The following is a 24,506-nucleotide window of genomic DNA, read 5'->3' as shown; positions in this document are numbered from 1 at the left end:
ACGCTGACATATAAATCAATGGAGTAGAATTGAGAGTTCAAAAATAAATCCTTCATTTATAGTAAATTCTTTTCTGCAACAGTGTCAAGCCAAATAAAAAAGAATAGTTTTTTCAACAAATGGTGCTAGTACAAATGGCAAAAGAATAAACTGGACCCCTACATTATACTATATACAAAATGCCATTCAAAGTGGATTATAGGGACTTCCTGGTGGCACAGTGGTTAGGAATCCGCCTGCCAATGCAGGGGACACGGGTTCGATCCCTGGTCCTGGAGGAGCCCATGTGCCACAGAGAGGCTAGGCCCGGGCGCCGCAACTACTGAGCATGCGCTCTGGAGCCCATGGGCCACGGCTGCTGAGCCCGCGTGCCACAACTACTGAGGCCCACGTGCCTGGAGCCTGTGCTCCGCAACGGGAGAGGCCACTGCAGTGAGAGGCCCGCACACCACAGCGAGGAGTGGCCTCTGCTCTCCACAACTAGAGAGGGCCCATGTGCAGCAACGAGGACCCAATGCAGCCATAAATAAATAAATAAAATGAAAAATGCAATAGCTTTAAAAAAAATTTTTTTAAAGAAAAAAATAAAAGGATTATAACCATAATGTAACAGCTAAAACTATAAAACTCTTAAAAGAAAACTGAGGAGTAAATTTTCATGACCTTGATCTAGGCAATGGTTTCTCAGATAGGACACCAAAGGCAAAAGCAACAAAAGAGAAATATATACATTGGTTTTTATCAAAATTTAAAAATTTTGTGCTTCAAAGGTCAACATCAAGAAACCCATAGGATGGCAGAAAATATTTGCAAATCATACATCTGATAAGAGAACAGCTCAATTAAAAACTGAGCAAAGAATCTGAATTGACATTTCTCCAAAGAAGATATACAGATGACCAATAAACACTTGAAAAGACGTTCAATTTCATTAGTCATCAGAGAAATGCAAGTTAAAGCCACAAAGAGATACTACTCCATGCCCTTTAATGTAGCTAAAATAAACAAGATAGACATTAAGAATTGTTGGCAACAATAAGGTGAAATTAGAAACCTCAAACATAGCTGGTGTGATTACAAAATGGAATGGCCACTTTGGGAAACAGTTTGGCAGGTCCTCAAAATACTAAACACAGAGTTACCATATGATCCAGTAATTCTACTCTGAGGTATATATCCAAGAGGATTGAAAACATATGTCCACAGAAAATAATTATACACAAATGTTCTCAGCAGCATTATTCAAAATAAACAAAAAATAGAAACAACCTAAATGCTTGTCAATAGAAAAATGCATAAACAGATTATGGCACATTAGAATGATACATTTGTAGAGACTTTGTTTCTTTGGAAAGTGGAAGTTTCAAAAAAACAACAAAACTTTGAATGCATTCTGCATTAATTTATTTTTTTAAGATAAAATGTAAACAAGTTTTCTTTTTGAGATAGACTTTAATGTTTGCCTTTTTGGTGTATCAGAAAGTTTCAGTAATTTCCATCTATTATTGAGAAACAGGTATTAAATTTCAATATTTGCAGAACTGGTTGATACTCAGGCAACTATTGCTTGTGATTATTTATTAATATACAATAATGCACAGTCATACAAGATGTTACCAGAGGGGAAGCTGGGTGTTGGGTACATGGAAATTCTTACTAGATTCGCAACTCTTCTAACACCATAATTATTTCCAAAATAAATTTTTTTAAAAAAATCATATCTCCTCATTTTCAAGTATTCTGATGATGTTGTTTCAGATATGACTGGAAAACCAATTCAAGACTAAGCTTTTATCTAAAACCTCCTTATTTTCCCACCTCTACAGAACAAGAATTGCTGTTTATACAAATGAATGTTTACCCTACATTAACCACTGAGTAACATCAGCATGATACTACATGCAAATCATGAGGCAAGATTCATAGCATACTCCAGCAATCACTGAATGGACTACATGTTCCAGCGGAAGCTGTTAGTTGGTAAAAGCAGCACATGGGCTAATGTCCCAGTCAATAGCTACACATTTGACCAGATAACTTCCTGTCATGATGGGTATGACCCGTTAACTATTAAAAGCAGATTATTGCACAACAATGTGTTCAGCATTTTTCTTAGATATATTTAAAAATAATATCAGAGAAATAGTTATATAATATTGATATATCCCATAATATATCTTTTAACAATTTCATTAAGTATCCTTAAGAACAAGTTTGTTGGTGCTTTCCTGGTGGCGCAGTGGTTAAGAATCCACCTGCCAACACAGGGGACACGGGTTCGAGCCCTGGTCCAGGAAGTTCCCACATGCCGCGGAGCAATTAAGCCCGTGCGCCACAGCTACTGAGCCTGCAGTCTAGAGCCCGCAAGCCACAATTACTGAAGCCCGTGTGCCACAACTACTGAAGCCTGTGCGCCTAGAGCCTGTGCTCCACAAGAGAAGCCACTGCAATGAGAAGCCCGTGCACCGCAACAAAGAGTAGCCCCCGCTCGCCGCAACTAGAGAAAGCCCGCGCGCAGCAATGAAGACCCAACGCAGCCAAAAATAAATTAATTAAATAAATTAATTTTAAAAAAAAGAACTAGTTTGTCAAGTGCTGTATAAATTGATCATGTGTTTCTCAAACATTTCATAATGAATCACTTCTATAGTGAATTTTATGTCCTTTGGTATCTATTACATCTAGAATACTTCCAAAGGAAAATCATATACTGACTCCAATTGATAACAAGTTCCGAGATTCACTTCAATAGATACTATCAACAGTATCTTCAATAGATACTGTTTTAATTCTCCAATATAAAAAACAAACAAACAAAAACCCTGTGAGAAGAACCGGTCATTGATTGGACACTAAAATTACCCATGTGCCAATTAAAAGCATGAATATATTTAGTCCACTGACTTTTTTGAGGGTATTTAGATAACTGTATTATGTAATACACTGCTTCTGATAGTTTACTGTAATGCGAAGTTATAAGAGCCACAGAGAAGAAAGAAAACTCATGTGTAAAGAGCCTAAAGAAGCAGTACAACATTACACAGAGGCTCCAACTGTCCTTGGGTCAGTTCACCTTGGTTTGAGTCATGACTCACTTACCAGTCATGTACACTTGGATAAGTTACTCAACCACTTCTCAATATTATCAACCGCAAAATCCGAGTAATAATAGCTATAGTATGGGATAGTGTTGAAGATAAACTACCTGTAAATTTCTGAACTCCATGCCTGGTGCATAACAAGCCCTCAACATGTCAGCTTTTATTACTAACATTTATGAGCCTCAATTTCCTAATCTGGGATAATACAGTAGCAACGCCTCCTCTGCCTATGGGTCACCCATGTTGTGAATCAAAAGCAATAATGCTGATTATAGTGTTTTATAAGGAACAAGCACTGCACAAACGTAAAACATTCTTTAATACTATGATTTATCAAATACTCACTATGGATTATGAGGGCTGTCCAAAAAAAGCTACAAGCCTTGTCTCGTTTGTTTTTGCTTTTTTTAAGACTCTGTTATTACTCTTCATTAGAATTTTGTGTACACTTGAGTCTAGCAGCCACTAAGTAACTACTTTGATAAACATTTGGAGGCATTAATCGACTCCTCGGGAAGTCCCATTGACCTGAAGATTTCTGCATTGCCTTTGAAAATTCTTTTTGGGCTCAAGCCAACCATCCCATTATAACACAACTGATCATCACATGGATCTACCTGATCTCAGATCAAGCCATCTTAAACAATGTTATCATCTTGAACAATAGAAGCCTGATAAACCACTACTAAGACCAGGGCCTATAAAACAGGGGTTATTTCTATTCTAGGTGTCAAGGTTAAAAAGAATTTCCACTCCATGTGATTCAGATAGGTGTATTAAATCATGACTCTGAAAAAAAAAAAAAATAGGCCACATTAAAACCCTAATAAAGAACACCCTCAAAGCAGGAATGATCCCTAATCACAACATGTGCTATGGCTTTAGCCTGTAAATTCCAAAGAGCAGGAATAAGAACCTCATAGTTGTTTTCATATAACATCTGACAGAGTGACACATTCAATATATTCAAGTAATATTAAGGTTATTGCTATTCACAAGGGTGTGAAAGGATGAGGGGGAACACTGTTTCAGGAAGAGTGAATAGGACCACGGTATATCAATTTCCTCTCCTCTTCTATAATTTCTACTCTCTTTTACTGGCTTCTTTATAAATACCGTCACATCTATTTCACCTGAAATAAAATCCTATCTCCACTCTATCCCTTTCCATTCACAGCTAACCTTTTTGAAAGAGTGGTCTACACACAATATTTGTATTTTCTCATGTCCCACATACCATTGAAACCACAGCAATTCCGTGTTCCTTCACTATTCTACCCTGCTTCTTGTCCCCTGAGATAAGCTCCCTCTCACTGTCTCCATGGGATCAAACAAGTCAGTTGAGGTGTAGTGAAGTTTCTTAGAGGGATGTGAAAGAATGGGTAAAGTAAAAAAGGATCTTGAAAACCATTTTACGGCGTGCTGTTGTGACAGCAGGGGCAACTTGCAGATAGAGTAAATTGCTTAGCAGAGTGGTGTGATGCTAATGATTTAGGAAAAGAGTCTTGCATAACTGAATAGAGGAAAGGAGGTACATCTGCTTCACAACTAGCACTCCAAACAGGTCATGAAAACAAAAAGAAAAGTTTTCAAAACCATACTTAGTAAGCAAAAAGGATATTTTCGGCAGAGCTTCTTAAAGTACATAATCTGAGGTTTTTAAGAATGCAGATATTTACAGCATTGCTCAGGGTTTTGGCAAAAAAATTTTATTCATGAAAATCAGATCCTAATTGTTTTTATAATGATGAAGTCATACTTTTTTTTTTAAGGTATCGAAGCTTATTTTGCAAAGACATATCTGTTTAAATAAACTGAACTAAATGTGTTTATGTGTGTATATGTATACAAATGATATCATGCAATAAGCACAACTTTAAACTATCCAAGACCGTCACATCTATATTTGTGTCTGACTTACCATGTTCAAGTGGGATGACAATGGCCACCCAGGAAAAGACCACCCAAGAACAGCACAGTTACACAAGTAGGTGATCCAGTCCTCACTGAAATGCTCTCTCAGGACCTGAAATCAATGCTGGAAATTTCTCTCCCCTTATCTCCAGCCTGTGAAACAAACGCCAGGAAACTGATAGTTTCTCAACCACACAAAACAAACAATCACTTACCTTATCATGAATCCTTCTACTATCTTGTCCTTTGAAATTGGCTCAAATCTAATTTCGTCTGCAAATCCTTTCTCCTTGAATCTTGTGTGAACCTTTATAGTACTTTTAAAGCTCAATTAGATGAGTAGAGGTTCTCAAAACAGAGTTCCACTTAACCAGTTCACCACTCACCAGACTAACTGAAACTCTCCATTAAAGTGTAAACCATACTAACTGCTGCCTGTGGCTAAGTGGACACTTAGAGCTACTAGACTTTGCCCTACGTGCATTTAAGCAGTTCTGTTCCCATCAATTCTGCTACATGCTTACTGTGATGAAAATTGTTGGCTGCCTAACAAGCATCTACTTCCTCATTCCTCCTTCCTAATAAAACCACAACTTAGTCAGGTATTCACTCCCATGTCACATTAGATGTGGGCAACACAGCTTTAAAAAGATCAAGATGAAATTATTACAGTTTAGAAGGAATGTGCATGTATATAGGTGCCCCTAAGTTCTCCCTCCCATTCGATGAAGTAATCATTGGGATGATCTGTCATGGGTTTTCTTTACATAAGAAAGTCTTTCTAGAACTCCAGTCAGCAGACTCAAAGGAAAGACCTTAACTTACTTGAAAAATTTGACAAATAAATACATTTGTGTAAGTTTTACATTAAAATAAGATAGTTTAAGTAGACATGCATCTTTTTAATAATTATGCTACTTTAACCATCTTTTGCTGATACCTTATCAGCAATACTCCTGGTTATTGTTCACTTCGCATCTCCTCCCTAATATGCCACTTAATTGATTAAAAACAAATCAAAATTTTCTAAGTTTGTGTCAAAAATACACATTGATTGCTCTAAACATGTCATCACCTATCATCCTTGGTTCCTTCCTTTTTTTATCTCCAGAAGTTTGCTCAAAATTTGATTTCCACGTTTCTTCAGGAATCACCCGCTCCAAGGCTCTTAGCAATCTGCTTGCTGAGATCATCTCCACATTCATTTTGTTCTCTAGAAGTTTTTTTGGTTTTTGTTTGTTTGTTTTTCTGTTCCATTCTGCAGAGGTAGAGAACTTCTAATATGCTAAGAATGGAATCCAGATTTCTTGATGTCCAGTTTGGCTTTTCTCTTTTAGATGCCCCAAATGTTGGTCGATTATCAAGTATTATTACATCTTCTTTGTCAGGTCAATCTTTTGAATTCAATATCTCTTCACTAAATCTAGTGCTAATATTCCATGTCATGTTAATAAGGGCTTTGGGATAAGAATCAGGAAACCTCACTGAAATGTGTAATATATTTTTACCATTTAGAGTCTCTTAACAATAATTTCAATTTCAAAGTTTCAGGAAATAACTGAAGAATGACAATTTGCACATATTTTTACTAGTGAAGCAGCAGAAAGAAAACAAAATTTAAGTCTAAAATCTTTGGGGAATATCTTGGTATTGAGATAATGTACATAAAATAACATTCTCATACTGAAATACACTTAAAACTTAGTAATCAGTGAACTGAGATGGTCTGAAACTAAAGTTTGCATTGTACTTGTACTCTTTTACCTGCTTCCTTAATACAAATGTTCAAAATAAGTAGTGGGTTAAAAAGTGGCCTCCAAAAAGGTATGTCCAAATCCTAACCTCTGGTACCTGTGAATATAACCTTATTTGTTAATAGGGTCTTGGCAGATGGTAATTAATTCAGTTAAAAATCTAAGATGAGATCATTTTGGATTTGGGGTGGGCTCTACAGCCAATGACCAGTGTCCTTATAAAACAGAGGGAAATTTGAGACGCAGAAAGAGACAGAATGTCATGTGAAGATAGAGGCCGAGACTGGAGTTATGAAGCTACAAGCCAAGGAATGCTAAGGATTGCCAGCTGTTACCAGAAGCTAGGGGCACGCCAGTAACTGATTTTCTCTCAGAACTTCCAGAAGGAATCAACCCTGCCAAAACATTGATTTTGGACTTCTTTGGCCTCCAGAACTGTGAGAAAATATATTTCCATTGTTTTAAGCCACCAAGTTTGCGATACTTGCTATGGTAGTCCTAGGGAAATTAATACAATATGATTACCTATATGCATTTATACATTTTCATTTAAACCCTTTCCACTTCAAAAATAGACTTCCTGACCATTATAATAAAAATTTGATGTGCCTGCTCATATAGCTGAATAGAGGGGCACACAGAAAGAGGTAGAAAAAAAAAAAGTTTAGAAAAGAGCCTAGACTAAAATAATTGCTATAAAGAACTAATATGGCATAGTAAAGACTGCAGGTTCTAGAGTTAGAATGGCAAGTTCTATTCTTAATTCTATCATTTTTCATTTATATGAACTTGGGCAAGATATTTAACCTCTCTGAGCCACAGTGACCTACCTCATCTGTATAACAAAAGATAACAGCACTCTTTCTTATGCAGTTGTGAGAAAAATACAATAATCTTTGTTAACCACTTTGCACATTTCGAGGCATACAGTCAACTTTGAATAAGTATTGTCTGTTATTAACTGGAATTAAATGTTCATAATGGATCATCTCAAAATCAATCATTTAGAGCAGATATAAATTCTCATGAGACTCCCTGAGAAGGTAGCCTGTTCTCCTTTCTCTAGAGACAGTTGCTCTAATTTTAAAGAACCTCAACCACAAAACTGATGTTAATTTAAGTAAGATAATATTAAGAAATCTCCCAATTAAGAAACAGTCATCGTCTACTTTTACCTAGGATCACCATTTGCTTCACTAACACAGAAAATGAAGAGTTTCTCGCCCCAAGTTATGCTTAATTGTGTTCCACCATTTCTTAAGTGGCCACCTTCTAAAGGCAACCCATGCCTTCTCCTGGCCTCTGTGACCCTACATTATTCTAATACAAAAAACAATTATGCAAATCTCTGTCCAGTTCTTTTTAGGTTAATCAATATTAAATGACACTTGCACAAAATCCTTCTATAATTAATACTCAACATGTGAATAGTATTTCAGAGTACAGTCCACACTGGAACACTAGAGCATTCATTCCATCATAAAATCCTAATCCTATAAATGAAGCATTTATTTCTTTATTTACATGTTCTCTTTGTTCAGGACACTGAAGCTCAGAGAAGTTTAGTGAATTGCCTAAGTCACATGGTTATATTAGTCTAATATACGAAGTTTTCTTTTTATTATGAAAAAAATCATACATATATAAAGTAACATAATAAAATAATAAACCATCATGTACCCATCACCTCGCTATGTTTATTTAGAAGATTCAATTTCTCAAAATCTCCCTACAAACACACATCTCTAGCTGTAATGCATAATTTTAAATGTGCATCATGCATTAAGACAAAAGGAGGAAGAGACAATCAGAAGACATATTCCAGAATGAAAATTTTCCATCCTAAGCATTTTGTCTCTAAACCCATAGAGACAAAGAATATCCCTAGGTAATAACATTCAAGGGACCATAAATGTATTCACCAAAAACTTACCGACAAAGCATGCACTAAGCATGAAGTTTCTGAAAATTCACTGGCAAAGGCAACACCTAAATATGTATAACCTAGTGATTAAATCTCACATAAAGACACTGAGTCAAAAATCTTTTCAATTGCTTTTCAATGTAAGGTACTCTTAAATGCATATACTGGTATCATGGGAGATAAGGCCTTTAAACAAGAAAAATGGGATACCTCTTTCCCTATTTGTAACAATGAGCAATTCCCATTAAGGTAAACAACATGTGAAATATTTCCAGGAATCAATCACCATTTTTACCTACAGAGGTGTTGGAAGTGCAATTTTCTCTGCTAGTACAGTCATCGTGAAGAGCATTGCATCCAATGGACATATCAATGAAAAAGAAAACAAATTCAGCTACAAATAAAAGAATATATTCTAAGAAGGGACTTCCCTGGTGGTTCAGTGGCTAAGACTCCATGCTCCCAATGAAGGGGGCCCGGGTTCGATCCCTGGTCAGGGAACTAGATCCCGTGTGCCACAACTAAGAGTTCACATGCTGCAACTAAAAAAATATCCCGCATGCCTCAACGAAGATTCCACAGGAGGCAACAAAGATCCCACCTACTGCACCTAAGACCTGGCACAGCCAATTAAATTTAAAAAAAGAATATATCCTAAGAAATAAAATTGGCATAAGTTAGTAAAGATTCAGAACTTCAACAGAGTGGAGAGATAGCCAGAGATGCAGAAAATGGAAAGCCATTTTAGAGAAGTAGCTACATTTTTAACAACCCTTCCGAGAATAGCCTGGCACAAGTGCAGGACAGATGGGGTTGGTGATAATTATAAACATATTTTCACCTTAGTTTTGCACAGCTATTAAGAACCACTTAAATTTTAGAAGCCTTTTCTCAGATGCAGCACAGTAGACCTCATAAAAGGCTAGTTACATATATTATTGAAATAATGACTACTAAACAGATACCAACAATTTCTCTTAAAATGCATATACATTTAAGATTGTGGTTAATAATTAAATACTTATTTAGCTTTACCAAAGGGGGGAGGGGGAGCTCTTAGTGAGCTGTCCAGGGTAATGTATCCCTCATCAATGATATGTCTAGGAGCCTGGAGAGATCTTAAGTCTAATGGGAAAGTAGCATCTTTGTACTACATCCTGATCTTTAAGTTAAGGAAGGTCAATAAAGAGGTTTCCAGAAGAAATAATTGAATAATTAGTCTGCCTACCCATGAAAGTCTGCAAAGAATAAAGTAGGCTTCTAAACCAGGAATACGTTTATAAATACTAGTTTTGCAAATAAAAATATGGGAAATAGGGTTTAGAAATAAGCAGTGTTCACATCTCCAGGTCATATCTGGCCACTAATTAGCCCAAGAATGTAAAGTTGAAATTAATCTCATAGATCTAATACTTAGATATAGGTAGTAAATCTCTCTGACCCTTATTTTCAAGTTGGGGTCATCGACACAGGGCTCTGAACTGCAAACAGAAATGCACTCTAGTAAATGTAAGTAAAAAGAAATTTAGGGGAAGGGTATAAGAGATTCACAGAAAAACTGCATGATGGCTAAAGAACTAAGCTATGCAGTCAGAAACAGTACTGAAATAAGAGCACTGAATTGGCCCTGTGTGCTCAGCGCTGCCGCCATCACCAGACATTCTCACCAAAGTCCACTTTGCTAACTAGGATCTGTGCACCAGACGCTATTGAACATATTAGAAACTCTGCATGGCGGCCCCTGTAGATGAAATGTATCAGCCACCATCACTGCCAGACGGATTCCATGGTGCCTGTTTCTTGTCATTAATTTCCGATTGGAAGTCTTACCTGTGTGCATCTGATCAATAGAGCCTAGGTCCTATGCATGTGTCCTTGATACACAAGAGGCTGAAGAAGCAAGATTCTGGCTTCTATTCTGGGACCTTACTCATATGGAACGATTTTCCCAAACAGGTGAAAAGCAGCAAAGATGTTGAAAGAAGTACCCAAGATGTCAAAGGTATCAAAGATGTGAGAACATCATGATGGATTTCCGCGGAGTATCTGCACGCTGGCATTTGAGAAACAGTCTCTACCATTGACTGTAAATCCATAATCTGGACCTGCCAACCTCTCCTCTCATCTCCTTCCACTCTCCTCCCACCAGCCACACTGGTCTTTAGTGGTCCTCCAACATGCAGAGCTCTTCCGGCTTTAGGATTTCTGCCCCAAGCATCCCTCTGCCTAGAGCTCTGCGTCTCCAAATGTATTCATGACTGACTCCTGCTTTGCTCACAGCTCTCAACTTAAATGTCACTTCCTGAGGGGGACTTCCCTGACCACCCCATCCACGGATGTCCTCACCCTACTCCATCCACATTCCTCCTTGTCAGCCCATTCTATTTGCTTTACGGCACTGATCACTATTGGATTTTGTTTTACTTGTTTATTTTCAGCCTCAGTTGCCATGATTGCCATAATGGAAGCTCTCTGGGTCTATGGGTCCTGTCTGTCCTTTTTTTGCTGTTGTATCTTCAGCACCTAGAACAGTGTCTGGTTCACATTAGCCTTTCAAATATTTGTTGAATAATAAATGGACCCCTGCTATAGTTTATTTATTTTTTTGCTATAGTTTAATAGGTCCATCTTATAAATGTGGAGACAGAGGAAGAAAGGCTCCGTATATGAACACACAGCAAATTAATAATCAAAGGGCGAGTCCTTGATTCCTAACCATGCAATTTCCAGGAAGAGAAAGGTGCAGGCAGCTTCAACTGCTTCTTAAAGCAAGGGAGGCAGTAGGGAAGGGCAGAAAGAACACTGATTAGGAAAAAAGCATGAGTTCTATAATCATACACTTCTGAGTTCAAATTCGTGCCCCCAAACCTAATATAAGTCTCACAGATATTTCAAAGAATTAAATGTGACCATATATGTATATTATACATATACGTTATTTCTATAACACCTGACACATGCAGGTACTTAACTGGAGGCCAGTGCTCACCTTGGCAGCACAGACACTAAAACTGTAACGATACAGAGATTAGCATGGCCCCTGCACAAGGATGACACGCAAACTCATGAAGCATTCCACATTTTTCTACCATATATAAAATAGATAAACAACAAGGTCCTACTGTATAGCACAGGGAACTATATTTAATATCCTGTAATAAACCGCAATGGAAAAGAATATCATAATATATATACATATAACTGAATCACTTTGCTGTTCACCAGAAACTAACACAACATCGTAAATCAACTATACTTCAAATAAAAATTTTAAAAATTGGAGACCATAAAAATGATTGTTAATTTATGACTAATGATCCATGTCTGAGTTCACGTTCTCTTAATAGTATGCTAAGAGAGACACATCTTAACATAATCTACATCAGAGTCTTCATTTACAAAATGAGAATGTTGATTCTTTCCCACAACTGAAATTTACTGGGAATCTGCTATATGCCAGGCATGTGTTACGCACAGGTTGAAGTCTCTAAATTTCTCTCCAGCTATCAATGCTGAGGGCATTTCAATCCATTATTGCCATCTCCAAAGATCATCTTGACACTGTAAACTAAGGGCAAAAACCGGCTATTATTTTCACTTTTCATTTACTTCCAAGAATTTATTGAGTCAAGCACTGTGCAAAGTTCTGGAGACACAGAAGCTATTGGGAAATAACTCCTGCCTTTAAGGTACTTACTGTTTCATGAGAGAAACAGACAAAAAGAAAAGTAGCAATAATGTGATATATGCAAGATGCTATAGGAACCCAGAAGAATGGTACCCAACGTAGAGTATAAGTTGGAAGAAGTGGTTCTGCGCAGAATCTGAGCTGAAGGAAGAGGAGGACTTAGCCAGGAATAGAAGAAGGGGTCAGACCTGCGCAGCAGAGAAAACAGCAGCTGCAAAGGCCCCGAGAAGAATTTAAGCACATCACTTCTAAGAAACCAAAAAGTTCAAGAGAGTAGGGTCACAAGAGTCTCCAAAAGACAGAATTTCACAAAAGGGTCTGTCCCCAACCCCCTTCAAGAGCCCTAGAGCTACAAATGATTAATTGTCCTTAATTACTTTGCTTTTCTCAAAAAAGAGAAAGAAACTCTTCCTTTAATTATTAGAGTACCTCTCCAGTCTGGCACTAATCCTCAGTTTGGAGTTTGGAGTTATCATTTTTAAAATATATGCATGTGTTTTCAAATTATATTTTCATTGAAGCACAATTTTATGTTTTTTTTTTTTTATTCCCTTCATATTAGCAAATTTTCTTAAAGGAATTGACCTTTGAGTCTTTGTGCCCAAAATGCCTTCAAGTCACCTTCCTTGGGCAATTTTTCTAATTCCTCCAAGCAGCATCTTTCATTTCCTCCCATAAAGTGACAACACTTTCTACATTACTTCCATTACAGCGCTCAGCAAAGTGCCTTTTAATAAGTTTTCTTCTTGCTAGACTGAGCTTCTGGAGGGAAGGTTTTGTGTTTGTATCCCAAACATGGTCTTTTTTTTTCCCTAATAAACACTTTTAATTTTAGAAGAGCTTTAGATTTACAGAAAAGTTGCAAAGGCAGTACAAATAACTCCCTAGGGATCTTTTTAAAATTCAGATTCTGATACAGCGGGTCCAGGAAAGTCCAGATAGTCTGTGTTTCTAACAAGTTTCCAACTCATGCAAATGTGGCTGGTGCAGGGACCACGATTTGATAAGGGATGAGTGTCAGACAAATTGGGACAAAGGTTCACAACCCTGGCTGCAAATTAGAATCATCTGGGAATGTGTTTTGTTTGTTTTTAAAATGGCATTGCTGGGAGGTACCCACCTCCAGAGATTCTATTCTAATTCATCTGCCCTAAACCCAGGAATCCATATTTCAAAAAAGCTTTTCAGGTGAATCCAATGTGCAGCCAGAGTCAAAACCCACTTGTCCTCCTAAATTGTCAGAACCTATATCTTAGCAGGCTCTCTGTTTCTTTCTCTGTAAACCGGAAATAAACACAAGTACCTGGTAAGGTATTACTGAGACTGAACAAAACAGCGAAAGTCAGCACCAAATTCAGTGCTTATTAAATTCTAGGTGCTTGAAAATGTTAATTACAAATTCTGACAGGCAAAAGGACACGTAAATACACATTTCTCACCAATAAACCTTCGAGAACATTCTTCCTAAACTGTCTTCCCAGAGTTAGACTGCTCTCTGATCTCCAGCTGTCATGTAAAAGGGCAGGAGTTCAGGGTGTTAGGGTAGAGTCACCATAGAAATCTGCTAGTCTTTAGGGAATGCGGTCTAAGTATCCTTTGATTAATTCAGCAGGCCTCACAGCTGAGCCTGGAGTCCCTGCCCATGCAGGACAGAAACAGCTTTGTATGAGGACAGTCCACAGGGTGGCTAGATGGGTCTAAGCTGTTTATTCCAGAACAATGAGTGGTCACATCCGAACTGCAGCTGGTCTTGAGGAGAGATCTCAGAGAATCTTCTGGTTTCAAACCACTGTTCACAGGCTTGAGGGGAAAGCTCCCAATAAAATTCAAAGAGTGATATATGGTCATTAAAATTCAAGCCAAAGGACACTAGCACTTGTGGAAAAAAAAAAAAAACCTACAAGTCTTCTACATCTTCTAATATACAGCTCCCCTTCTCCAACTGTAAGGAACATAAAAGTAATTCTACTTTCAGCAGACACTGAAGGTTAAAGGGTTACCTTTTTTTTTTCTTTTTATGTTCCTCAATCAACTTTTTTTATCCAACTAAACTAAGGTTATTAGATTCTTGGGGTGATTAGAAAAGTTAAAAGGTTAAGAGGTGCCACACATAATTACTATCCCTTTAATCCTGCCTTCGCCTAAACCAATTACTAATTTTTTAAGTAACAGATAAGCATTTTTGCCCAAAATATTGTCACCTGCTTAAACAGCTGGAATCTACTATCAAGATCAAATCACATGATATCTTCCATGGCTGTTTTATCTCTATCATCTTATATCATTTGAGTACTACACTTTAATAAATAGTGAGGGGGCAATTATAAAGACTGTGGGCAAAAAGTGTCGCCTGCCATATCAGTAAACAAAGGATGTTGCGGCCATCAAGCCATCGGCCACTGCAGCCATCGCAGACTGTGCACCCTGAGGGGATTCAGGATGGAGAAAAGCAGGATACTGGCCCAAGATAGTTAAGGCGCGTATAGAAGAAATGATTTCAGTGAGCCCAGACTCTTGCATCTTCCCATACATATTGAGAAAAGCACTAAATTCATTGACTTGGCATGTCTGGTTTTCTTTAATTAGCAGTAATCTTTTGACGTTGGAGTATCTGTTTTTTTAATTGTTCGTTTGACCTCCTATATATCCAACCTCCTCCCTTACTTCTTCAGAGCAATCCCTCAGAGCTATCTGAGAGGCTGCCTCCCGGGCTTAAGTCCTCAGCAAGTCCCCCTGAATAAAACATAATTCTCAACTTTTAGGTTGTGCATTTTTTTCAGTCAATGAGACACATATAAATATGAAAGGATACTCATCAAATTGTAGTAGAAGAAGGACTTCCTTAGTGGTGCAGTGGTTAAGAATCCACCTGCCAGTGCAGGAGACACGGGTTCTAGCCCTGGTCCAGGAAGATCCCACATGCCGCGGAGCAACTAAGTCCGTGCACCACAACTACTGAGCCTGCGTGCCACAACTACTGAAGCCCATGCACCTAGAGCCCATGCTCCGAAACAAAGAGAAGCCACCGCAATGGGAAGCCTGCACACCGCAACCAAGAGTAGCCCCCGCTTGCCGCAACTAGCGAAAACCTGCGCACAGCAACAAAGACCCAACACAGCCAAAAAGGTAATAAGTAAAATAAATTCATAAAAAATAAATTAATTAATTTTTTAAAAAAGCATATGTTACTTTTAGAAATGTACAATAAATTTGCTTTAGAGATACAGGGCATCTGTCAGCAGTCTCTGTTTCTTAGTCTAGGTACAAGAAAATTACTTCTGCAAATCAATAGACTAGATACACTGCATTAGTAGCTACTGCCAACACACAGAAAAAAATCACTAAGTTCATTTAGTTTCAGTCTTACCCTTTATGTAAAATTATCTAAATCAAATTTTCAGCAGCAGAATGGCCCACAGAGATCATATGCATATTCTGTTCTTGTCTGGTAAATATGGATGGATTCTAGTCATTTAAGTGCAACAGATGACAAGACACTAAAATTATCTGCCATCACCGAATATCCAACATTTCATGAAACTTATCTTTGCCTTCTGACATCCCTTGCCTTCCCAAATGGTTCACTCTTGGTATGACTTTCTGGTTTTTCTAAATGGTATTATCTCTCACAGTTATCCCTAGATTCACATAGACAAAGGGAGTAGCATAAATGAAAAGTACAAAATTGTACATAATGAAAACTTTCTAGGCCACAATAAGCTTCTGAAACATAGAAATGCTGAAATTAAATATAGAGACGGGCACATGGAAAACAATGTCCAGATGGAGAATTCTGATATTTTATTTTCTTCTATATTTGCCATGTAATTTTTTCTCATTCCGTACCATGGGAAAGGAGTCATATTCTTAACTGAAAACAACTTTTATGACTGATATCCTCCTATCTTCTGCCCTGCAAAAATGGTGCTCGAATCCAATCCACCTAGAAACCTACAAAAAACTAGGAGTCATGCCAGACTCCTCCCTCTTAGTTATCCCCCCACAACGAATCAGTCAGGAAGTTCTATTAATTCCAACCCTTTAATAACTCTTGCCTCTAACACTTTTTTCTTAGTACCAGAATAGCCTTGCCATTTCCAGCCACCACTCCAATCTATCCACCACACTGCTGCCACAATATAAAGCTAATCAAGTTATTTGCCTAAACTCCCAAATTCTTTCAAATGGCATATGAGATGCTCCAAGATGGGGCTCCTGCTTACCTGTTCAGAATGCCTCTTGCAATTCTCTCAAGGGCAACCAGCCCCTCAGCCATATCAAATTACTTACAGTTCCCCATTTATAACACAGGAGGTTACATTTCCATGGGCTTTGCATATTTCCTTGCCAAGGAAAAATCTCCACCCTAGTCTCTCATCAGCTTAGATAAGACTGCTCCTCACTTTTCAAGATTCACTTTATTCAACAACTCTTAAGTGAAACCAACTCAGAGCTTCCCAAGGAGAGACAGCTCCTCTATTCTTTATGCCACCTTTGCTTCCTCTGCTATGGTAGGAATTTGGTACACCTGTGCTCCTTTTAGCCTTAGTGAGTGGCATAAATCCTACGAACATAAATGTTTGTTGAAAGAACAAACGGATGACCATAAAATGGCCTTGGGCTGAATAATGAGATAACTACCAATGCTGACCATCATTCTCCTGAAACCGAGGCCCCCTAAATCTAAGTTCCCTTGCTGAGTTTATGATTAATCTCTCTATCCAGAACTTTATTCCCTTTCTTGTCCCACCCCTGTTCACCTCAAGATTGAAGAGATTCAAAGAAAAGGGGGGTTGAAAGCAAGCAGGACCCTGTGGGGTCTTTCCAGTACAAAAGCCCCTTCATACTCCATTTCCTGTTTATAGGGGAAAAGACTTTAGTCTTTTAGGCTTTCCCTGAGTTCCAAAGAGCAGACTCAAGCAGTTAATGATTAGGACAAGAGTCACAGCCTCTTAGTTCCTCCTATAGGGATACAGATAATAATCTGATGAATATCTCTGAGTTGTTCTGTAGAAACTAAGACCCCCGCCCTGGTGAAGGATGGTGGCTACATGCTGATCCCAAGCACATAGACCTCAGACTGGTTGGAACCAGAAGGTTGAGATTCCGAAGACATCACCCTGTTACCTCACCACCAAACAATCAGAAGAAGGTCCATGAGCCGATCACACATCCTATGACTCTTTCCCCTGACACTGTCTTTAAAAACCCCTTCCTGAAAGACATCAAGGAGTTTGGGTCTTTTGAGCATGAGCTGCCCATTCTCCCTGCTTGGCACCCTGCAAATAAACCCTTACTTTGCTGCAAACATCCACTGTCAGAATTTGACTTTCTGTTCCGCAGGCACACAGAGCCCTTGCTTGGTAACACTCCCTTTAGAGCAGATCAGAGGAGTCAATATTTTTTATCCAAGGATCCTGACTCTAATGTGCCCTGAAAGGACTCAGCAGCAATAATACTACATACTAGATAGGGTCCTTTTACCCTTGCCAGTTTCCAACTTCTATAAAATCACCTTTATGACAAGTACTGGAGGTGTAAATCACTAATTAAAATTTACCATTTTTAATGATAAAAGTAATATATAATTATTGTAGAAATATTAGAATGTAAAGATAAGTGAAAGTATAAGCTGTCCATAATCTCAACAGGCAGAAATAACCAACCACTGATAACATTTGGAGGACATCCTCTTAAATTGATCTTTTTGACATAAATGGATGCTATTACATACAAAAATGGAATCATATTATACAAACAATTTTTAAAATGAATTTTCCATTTCACAATATTCTGTTATGAATTATAATAATGATCTACAATTATAATCAAATGATGTGTTTATTGAAAATGTGGATTACTGGACTCCATCTCTTGATCTATTGAAACAATCTTTAGATAGAGAGCCCTGTAATATTCATCATAACCCTCTAAGTGATTCCATGTACAGTAAATTTTGAGAGCCACTAACCACAGATAGTGTTTTCAAATCCCTATGGTAAATGACAGAAAAGTGAAGGTTTCAAAGGTATTTGTTTTGGCTGCACATAAGAAAGCAGAAGAGCTATTACAAAATGGAGTGGGTTACCATCCCAGTTGATGAGCCCCTGGTACTCTGCAAACAGATTTTGAATAACTAGTCTCAAGGATGTGGTGGTCATTCTGTATCAGGAAAGAGGTTGAAAGAGATCATTTCTAAGGTCTGTCTCAACTGTAAGATTCCAAGACTCTATAATTAAAGAATGTTAAGACTAAAGTATACATCAGAGGCAAAAAAAGAATAGTTACCTGGGAAGACAGTAATGGAACTAGCTGGGTATGTTTTATAGGCAGTGGTTTAGCAGTAAAGCAGCTCTCAAAGCTGACAAAAACTTTACACATAATTAATTGAAAATATTTTTTTCTAGAAAAGATTAGCAATTAACTGGCTTTCTAAGACTTTTAAACTGGTGATCCTACATTTCAAAAATATCTTCCTTGGTAACACTAACACAGAGCAAATAAAACGTAAAGGCTCAGGTTGAAAGAGTGAGGGACCCAGGCATCTTTGGCATACTTGGCCCATTGTGACTAGTCTGGGAACTGTGCCAGGAAGGGGGTGAGGTAGTCTGTAGAACTGTGGAAATACCAGTAATCTAATTTAATCTTTTAACTTTCAAACAAAGAATCTGAAGCCTAGAGATGTTGTGTTATATATTCATAGCTAGTTGGTGACAAAATAATTACCCTTGAAATCCACACTTCTCACTCCTAGTCTAGTGTTTTGAGTAGTAAGGATTTCTCTACTATTGCAAATTGCCTTTTTTTCAAATCCTAAAAAGTTAGAGATAAGGCACAGAAGAGCCAAGTGTTTGAAACTGTATACAAATAAAGATGCCATATTGTAAACAAATGGCTTAAAATAATTGTATTTTAAAAGTGGACTGAAATTTCAAGGATAGCTGTGCAATAATGCTCCCCATGTTCTTCTTAGAGTTATAGTTTAATTCCCTTGTTTGGCAGGAAAATCAGTGATTACTCTCACTTTCTGACATTTAAATAAAAATGCCTTCCAAAAAGGCAAATAATATTTTCAAACATAGTCCTTGTGTTATACACACTTTATATGTTTACCTGAGTTTACAAGCACAGGTCAGTATTTTAATAGACATGCTCATTTTTAGGTGCTTATGTTGTATACACATTAATTACAGAATATACAAGTTCTTTTTTTTTAAAAAATATTATGTCTAATTCTAATAACATTGTTCTTAGAGACTGACTGATTGACCCAACCACCCTATATCTACAGTGAAAATTATATTTATAAATATGTAAACAAGAAGTTTGAGAATCAAAAGCCTAGGTAATTTCAATTTAAATATCATCTATATGCTGATGACTCTTAAACTTGTATCGGTACCCTAGACAATTCCTATGAACCGCACCCATTCAATACATCTACTTCAATGCATCTCAAACTTAACAGATCCAAAATCAAATTCCTAATCTTCCTCCTTAAACTCTTCCTCCAACAGTCATCTTCATATGAGAAATGACAGGTCCATCCATCTAGCTGCTAAACTTGTCATGATTCTGGACTCATTTTTTAACCACTGGCAAATCCTGTCCCCATATTCCAAAATACATGCAGAATCCCACCATTTCTCACTATCTTTGTTGCTGGAATCATCATTGTCTTTCTTAATAGCCTCCTAACTGGCCTCCCTGCTTCTACCTTTGTCCCCAGTCTATTATCCAAACAGTAGTCGGAGGGACAAATTGTAAGACAGTCATCACCTCCAATGACTTCAATCTCACATTGAAAATAAGCCCTAACAGGCACTCGGTGTCTTCCCACCTCATTCTACTACCATTCTGACTTAATTTCCTGCTACTCTCCCATTTGCCTACTTCATTCTAGCCACCCAGTCCACCTTGCCATCCTTCCAATATTCCAGGAAAAGAGTTTTTCCATGTAGAAGGTTCTTTCCCTACATGATTTTTTTTTCCCACACCTACTTCATATATCACTGATAACATCAAAGCATCACAGACATATTCCTAGACTAACATCTGTATCAGTGTCTAGAAGGAAATGAGTACCACACTAAAATTAAGATAATCGATGGAGAGTTTAATAAAGGACTATTTACAAGAGTTTGGGAAGGATGTAGGAAAACCAAAAGGGATAATGCAGAACCTCAGGGATAGTAACAGGGGGCCTACTGCTACACACAGCCCTGAAGGGATAAGAGAGAGGAAAGGTACTGAAAACCAGAAACAGCCCAACAGAGAGGGCAGACTTGAGAGAAAAAGTGATAATTGGAGGGGAGCAGCAATCAAGTTAAGGCCACCTGCAGGAGAAGAGCTAAGAGAATAAACAACGTGAACTCACACTTCTCTCTCCCTCATATCTCTTCCCGGGGGCTTATTAATATGGTTTATATTGACTTGCCTACCAGGGCAGAGAGCAGAATAGAGAAGGGTACAGAATGGACCTGGAAGAGACATCTGAAGATGTCCAGCCCACTACTTCACTCCATTTCTCCCTAGCACTCAAGCAGTACTTGTTGAATGAAAATGTATGATTCAATGGTGATTGTCCATTGAATAAAGCTTCTAAATATGCTATATAAGATATGTTTCCTTAAAAAGAACTCCTCTGACGGGGGTCAGGAGTCGGGAGCCACACAGGTCATCCAACGGATACACTAAGGAGGCTTACATGAGCTCAATATGGTGAATAAGTCATGAGGTGTCTTGCATGCCTCCCGTTCTGCCGTATAGAACTTAAGGTTGGTTATCATATTCACCAAGACAGAGAAGTATGAAAAAAAGGAGGTGGGGTCATGGGTGGGCATTGCACTGAGGGTCTCCCCACAACCTAGATGCTTTGCAGGTGACTTGTGATGAGCTGATCGGTGATATCTGATGTATAACATAGATATTTCTGATAAAAGAAACAATGGGGGGGAAAAGTCATACATATGTCATACTCTGAAGGGTAAGGGAGTATTAAATGTTTAATCATCCGTCCTACATACTTGTATCCACCATGAATAAATCAAGCAAGGCTTCTCGTGAGACCCTTCATCTCCCTGGCAAGGGTTCATTAAAGAAAAGCTCTTTGAGGAACAAACATTAGTAGAACTTCTGATTCCTTAGTTTTCTAAATTACTTGTGTCATTTGGGGACTTGTATTGTATGCAGCAATAAGAGCATTACTTCTTTTGTTAGAGTTTCCCAGATTCCCCAAAGTTGATACAATTAGAGGAAAAGATAAAACAATGGGGCAGAAGAGCAAACATCTGTTTTACTTGTGGAAACTGAGGAATTCGTGTTGATGGAGAATTTATTAACAAATAATGTATTTGCTAATTCTAGTAGCACCTCCCAGGCCACCTCCAAGAAAAAAATAAACAAAAAAAGCTATCAGGGTAACATAACATCAGGAGACAGAATGGAAAATCCTAGAAGACAGCCTTTGAGAAGGTCTTTCACACCCACACCCAGTTTCATTAAGAATCTCTTTCACTGAAGATACCTATCTGTCTTTATTTTCCTGAAAGGGAAGATGGTGATAAACAAGGTTGAGAGAAGATAGAGACAGATTGAAGTAGACTGAGTTGCTATGGTTTTTGAAATTTAATCCTAACCATAGAAACATCACCTTATATACTCTAGTATCACTCTTCCAATCTATTTTCATCCTGTTACACACCTTTTTCCTCTGAAAGAAAATCAGTTATGTTACTATGCTTGATCTCCAATTTAAGAAGTTATAAAAATAATCTCTGAAAAGGATCTTCGGGTTCCTGGAAAAAATCTGTTTGCTATTGGGGCCCCATTCCATATGCTTCCCATTTAGGGGCAGATCCAAGTATTGTGAACTTTGAAGCTTATACAGTGGAGGCAGGGGAGCCTTTTAAGTAAATAAATTTCAAAATACCACAAACAAATAATTTGACAGTTATCACAAAAATCCAGAAAAGTTGCATAGGTTTTCAAGTAATTACTAGACATGCTTCTTTCATGTCTAGTAATGACTTGGCGTTTTGTTTTGTTTTGGCTTATACACTTTGGGTGCCTCTTCATATTTCAAGGATTTTATATCGCTTTCTATGGGAAGACTAGAAAGATAATGCAAAGTTTCCTCTATGCGGGTCGATCAAAGTTTTATTGTTGTTTCTCCTCTATCCACATGTTTTCTGCACCACGTGCTCTTAAGACATGTGCATATCACAAAATGACCTCTGTCCATGTACTCATCACACTGGGTATGCAGGCTCAGTGAGCAGCTGGAAGATTTCTGGAAGAACAGTCCTTTACCAGGACAGTAGAAATAACTTAATTATACAATGAAGTAACTTCCAACCACATGTGACCATATGAAATTGCCAATGTTCAATCATCTTCAACCTCCAAAAATAGCAATTTCATATTGTCTCACACTAATATATCCCACTAAGCCCCAAATAAATGTATCTCCAACTCAGCATCCCATTAGCCAGATTCCAAAATTGACCATGGCCACTCTAACACAATCTGCGCTAGGGGAAATATGACAGAGAGGAGTAGGTGTGCAAAAAGATCACAATCTTACCTGATTATGTTTAAAACATCCTAATTGCAAATTTTACATACAATCATATGAATAAGGCCTAAGGTCTTGGAAAAATCCTGGGAAGATAAGGGGCCCTGAAGCCTAAAATCCATTAACTTCACAGTATATCACCTCTGTAGTCCCAATCCAGTCAATGAAAGTTTTGTCAACTGAGCAGTCCCAGGGAAATCCACAAGGCACATCGGAAAAGCAAGCACTTCTCTTTTCTCCCAAAGAAATAGTTTCCACATGTCACATAGAAATGATTTCCAATTTATAGGCACAAGCAGAGCAGGCTCCATCCATCCATTACCGGATTCAAACAATCCTGTCCAAGATGATGAAAATTTCTGTGAAACAAAGAGTCCTTTGTTAGCACGGAAATCTCATCTCTCTCTTATTATTCCCTAAGGCAGTCATCAATTGCATGTTCTGTACACCAGGCATCTTGCCCTCATGTGAGCACTTGTAAAGCACAGTGCCCGCGGACAAAAATGTTCTCAATGCAAAATATAAACCTGTGGTTTATGTGGACTCTGACACCAGGCTATTTGCTAACTGGACCTACGGTGAAATAAGTCTCCGGATTTGCTAACTGGACCTATGGTGAAATAAGTCTCCGGCCATATGCTTTTCAAATCTAACTCAAAATGCCACACAAAGAACAAAGTTCAGCTAGAGCCCTCAACCCATTTTAGTAAGACTCTTTTTATTTCCCCCATGCTTTTACAGATAAATCTCTTCAGTGCAGACCAATGCTTTACATACGCAAACTGTTTATCTGCTGAATTATGCTGAGTTGGCAGCACTGCTCAAGAGAACTGTGCTGAGTCTACACGATGGCCACCATCTGTTGCAGAGCTTCTAGGAACAGTGTCTTCAGCATGAAACACGGTGTTAGCCCTGACCATTAAAGGATTGCTTTGCAAGCTAAAGCCAATAATGAAAATTTATTCCAGAAGGTCATTAACACCTGGCTTCTTTGCAATAATTGAGAACACAGCTGCATAAGGAAAATAAATAAAACTGTATGACACGTATACACTGATGTGTATAAAATTGATGACTAATAAGAACCTTCTGTATAAAAATAAAATAAAATAAAGTGCACAATTCAAATAAATAAATAAATAAATAAAGTATATTTCTTGTGGACAAAAGAAAAAAACTGTATTGTGTTCACTCCATTTATATTTCAAAGATATCAAATATAATCAACATACACTGTAGATTCAGATAAGGCAGAACCTCAGCTATGCCGCTGGTTGATAAGTTGGCATTGATAAGAGTAATAACAACAACCAACAACAGACATATAGTGTCTTGATTCTCAAATAACCCAGTAGGTAAGTATTATTATCTAAAAGGCAAACTATTTTAACCCTCTAAGTTTCATTTTTCTCATCTTTAAAGCAAAGATAATTTCACTAATCTGTAAGATTTCGGTAAAAACTAAAGATAATATAGGCAAAGTATTGAGTATTCAATATCAGATGTATGAAATAATAAAATATTATTAAACTCAAAGTTTATATTGACT

At 37.8% G+C, this 24,506-nt stretch overlaps 1 protein-coding gene across 7 annotated transcripts in view; it reads right to left on the bottom strand.

Annotated features, from left to right (window-relative positions):
* The window catches only part of GULP1 (GULP PTB domain containing engulfment adaptor 1), a 266,852-nt gene that overhangs the window by 211,245 nt on the left and 31,101 nt on the right, over window positions 1-24,506 (bottom strand). Inside the window, exon 2 of one of the 7 annotated variants that reach the window (XM_079924614.1) lies at window positions 22,967-23,316. The exons of the other annotated variants lie outside the window; for them this stretch is intronic. The gene's annotated coding sequence lies outside the window, so the exon portion shown is untranslated. The remainder of the gene's footprint in view (window positions 1-22,966; window positions 23,317-24,506) is intronic. 7 annotated transcript variants of the gene reach the window in all.

Source organism: Stenella coeruleoalba, assembly GCF_951394435.1.
Source record: "Stenella coeruleoalba genome assembly, chromosome: 6".
In the NCBI taxonomy this organism is placed as follows: Eukaryota; Metazoa; Chordata; class Mammalia; order Artiodactyla; family Delphinidae; genus Stenella; species Stenella coeruleoalba.
The sequence above is the reverse complement of the archived record's forward strand: the minus strand, read 5'-3'. Positions and strand labels throughout refer to the sequence as shown.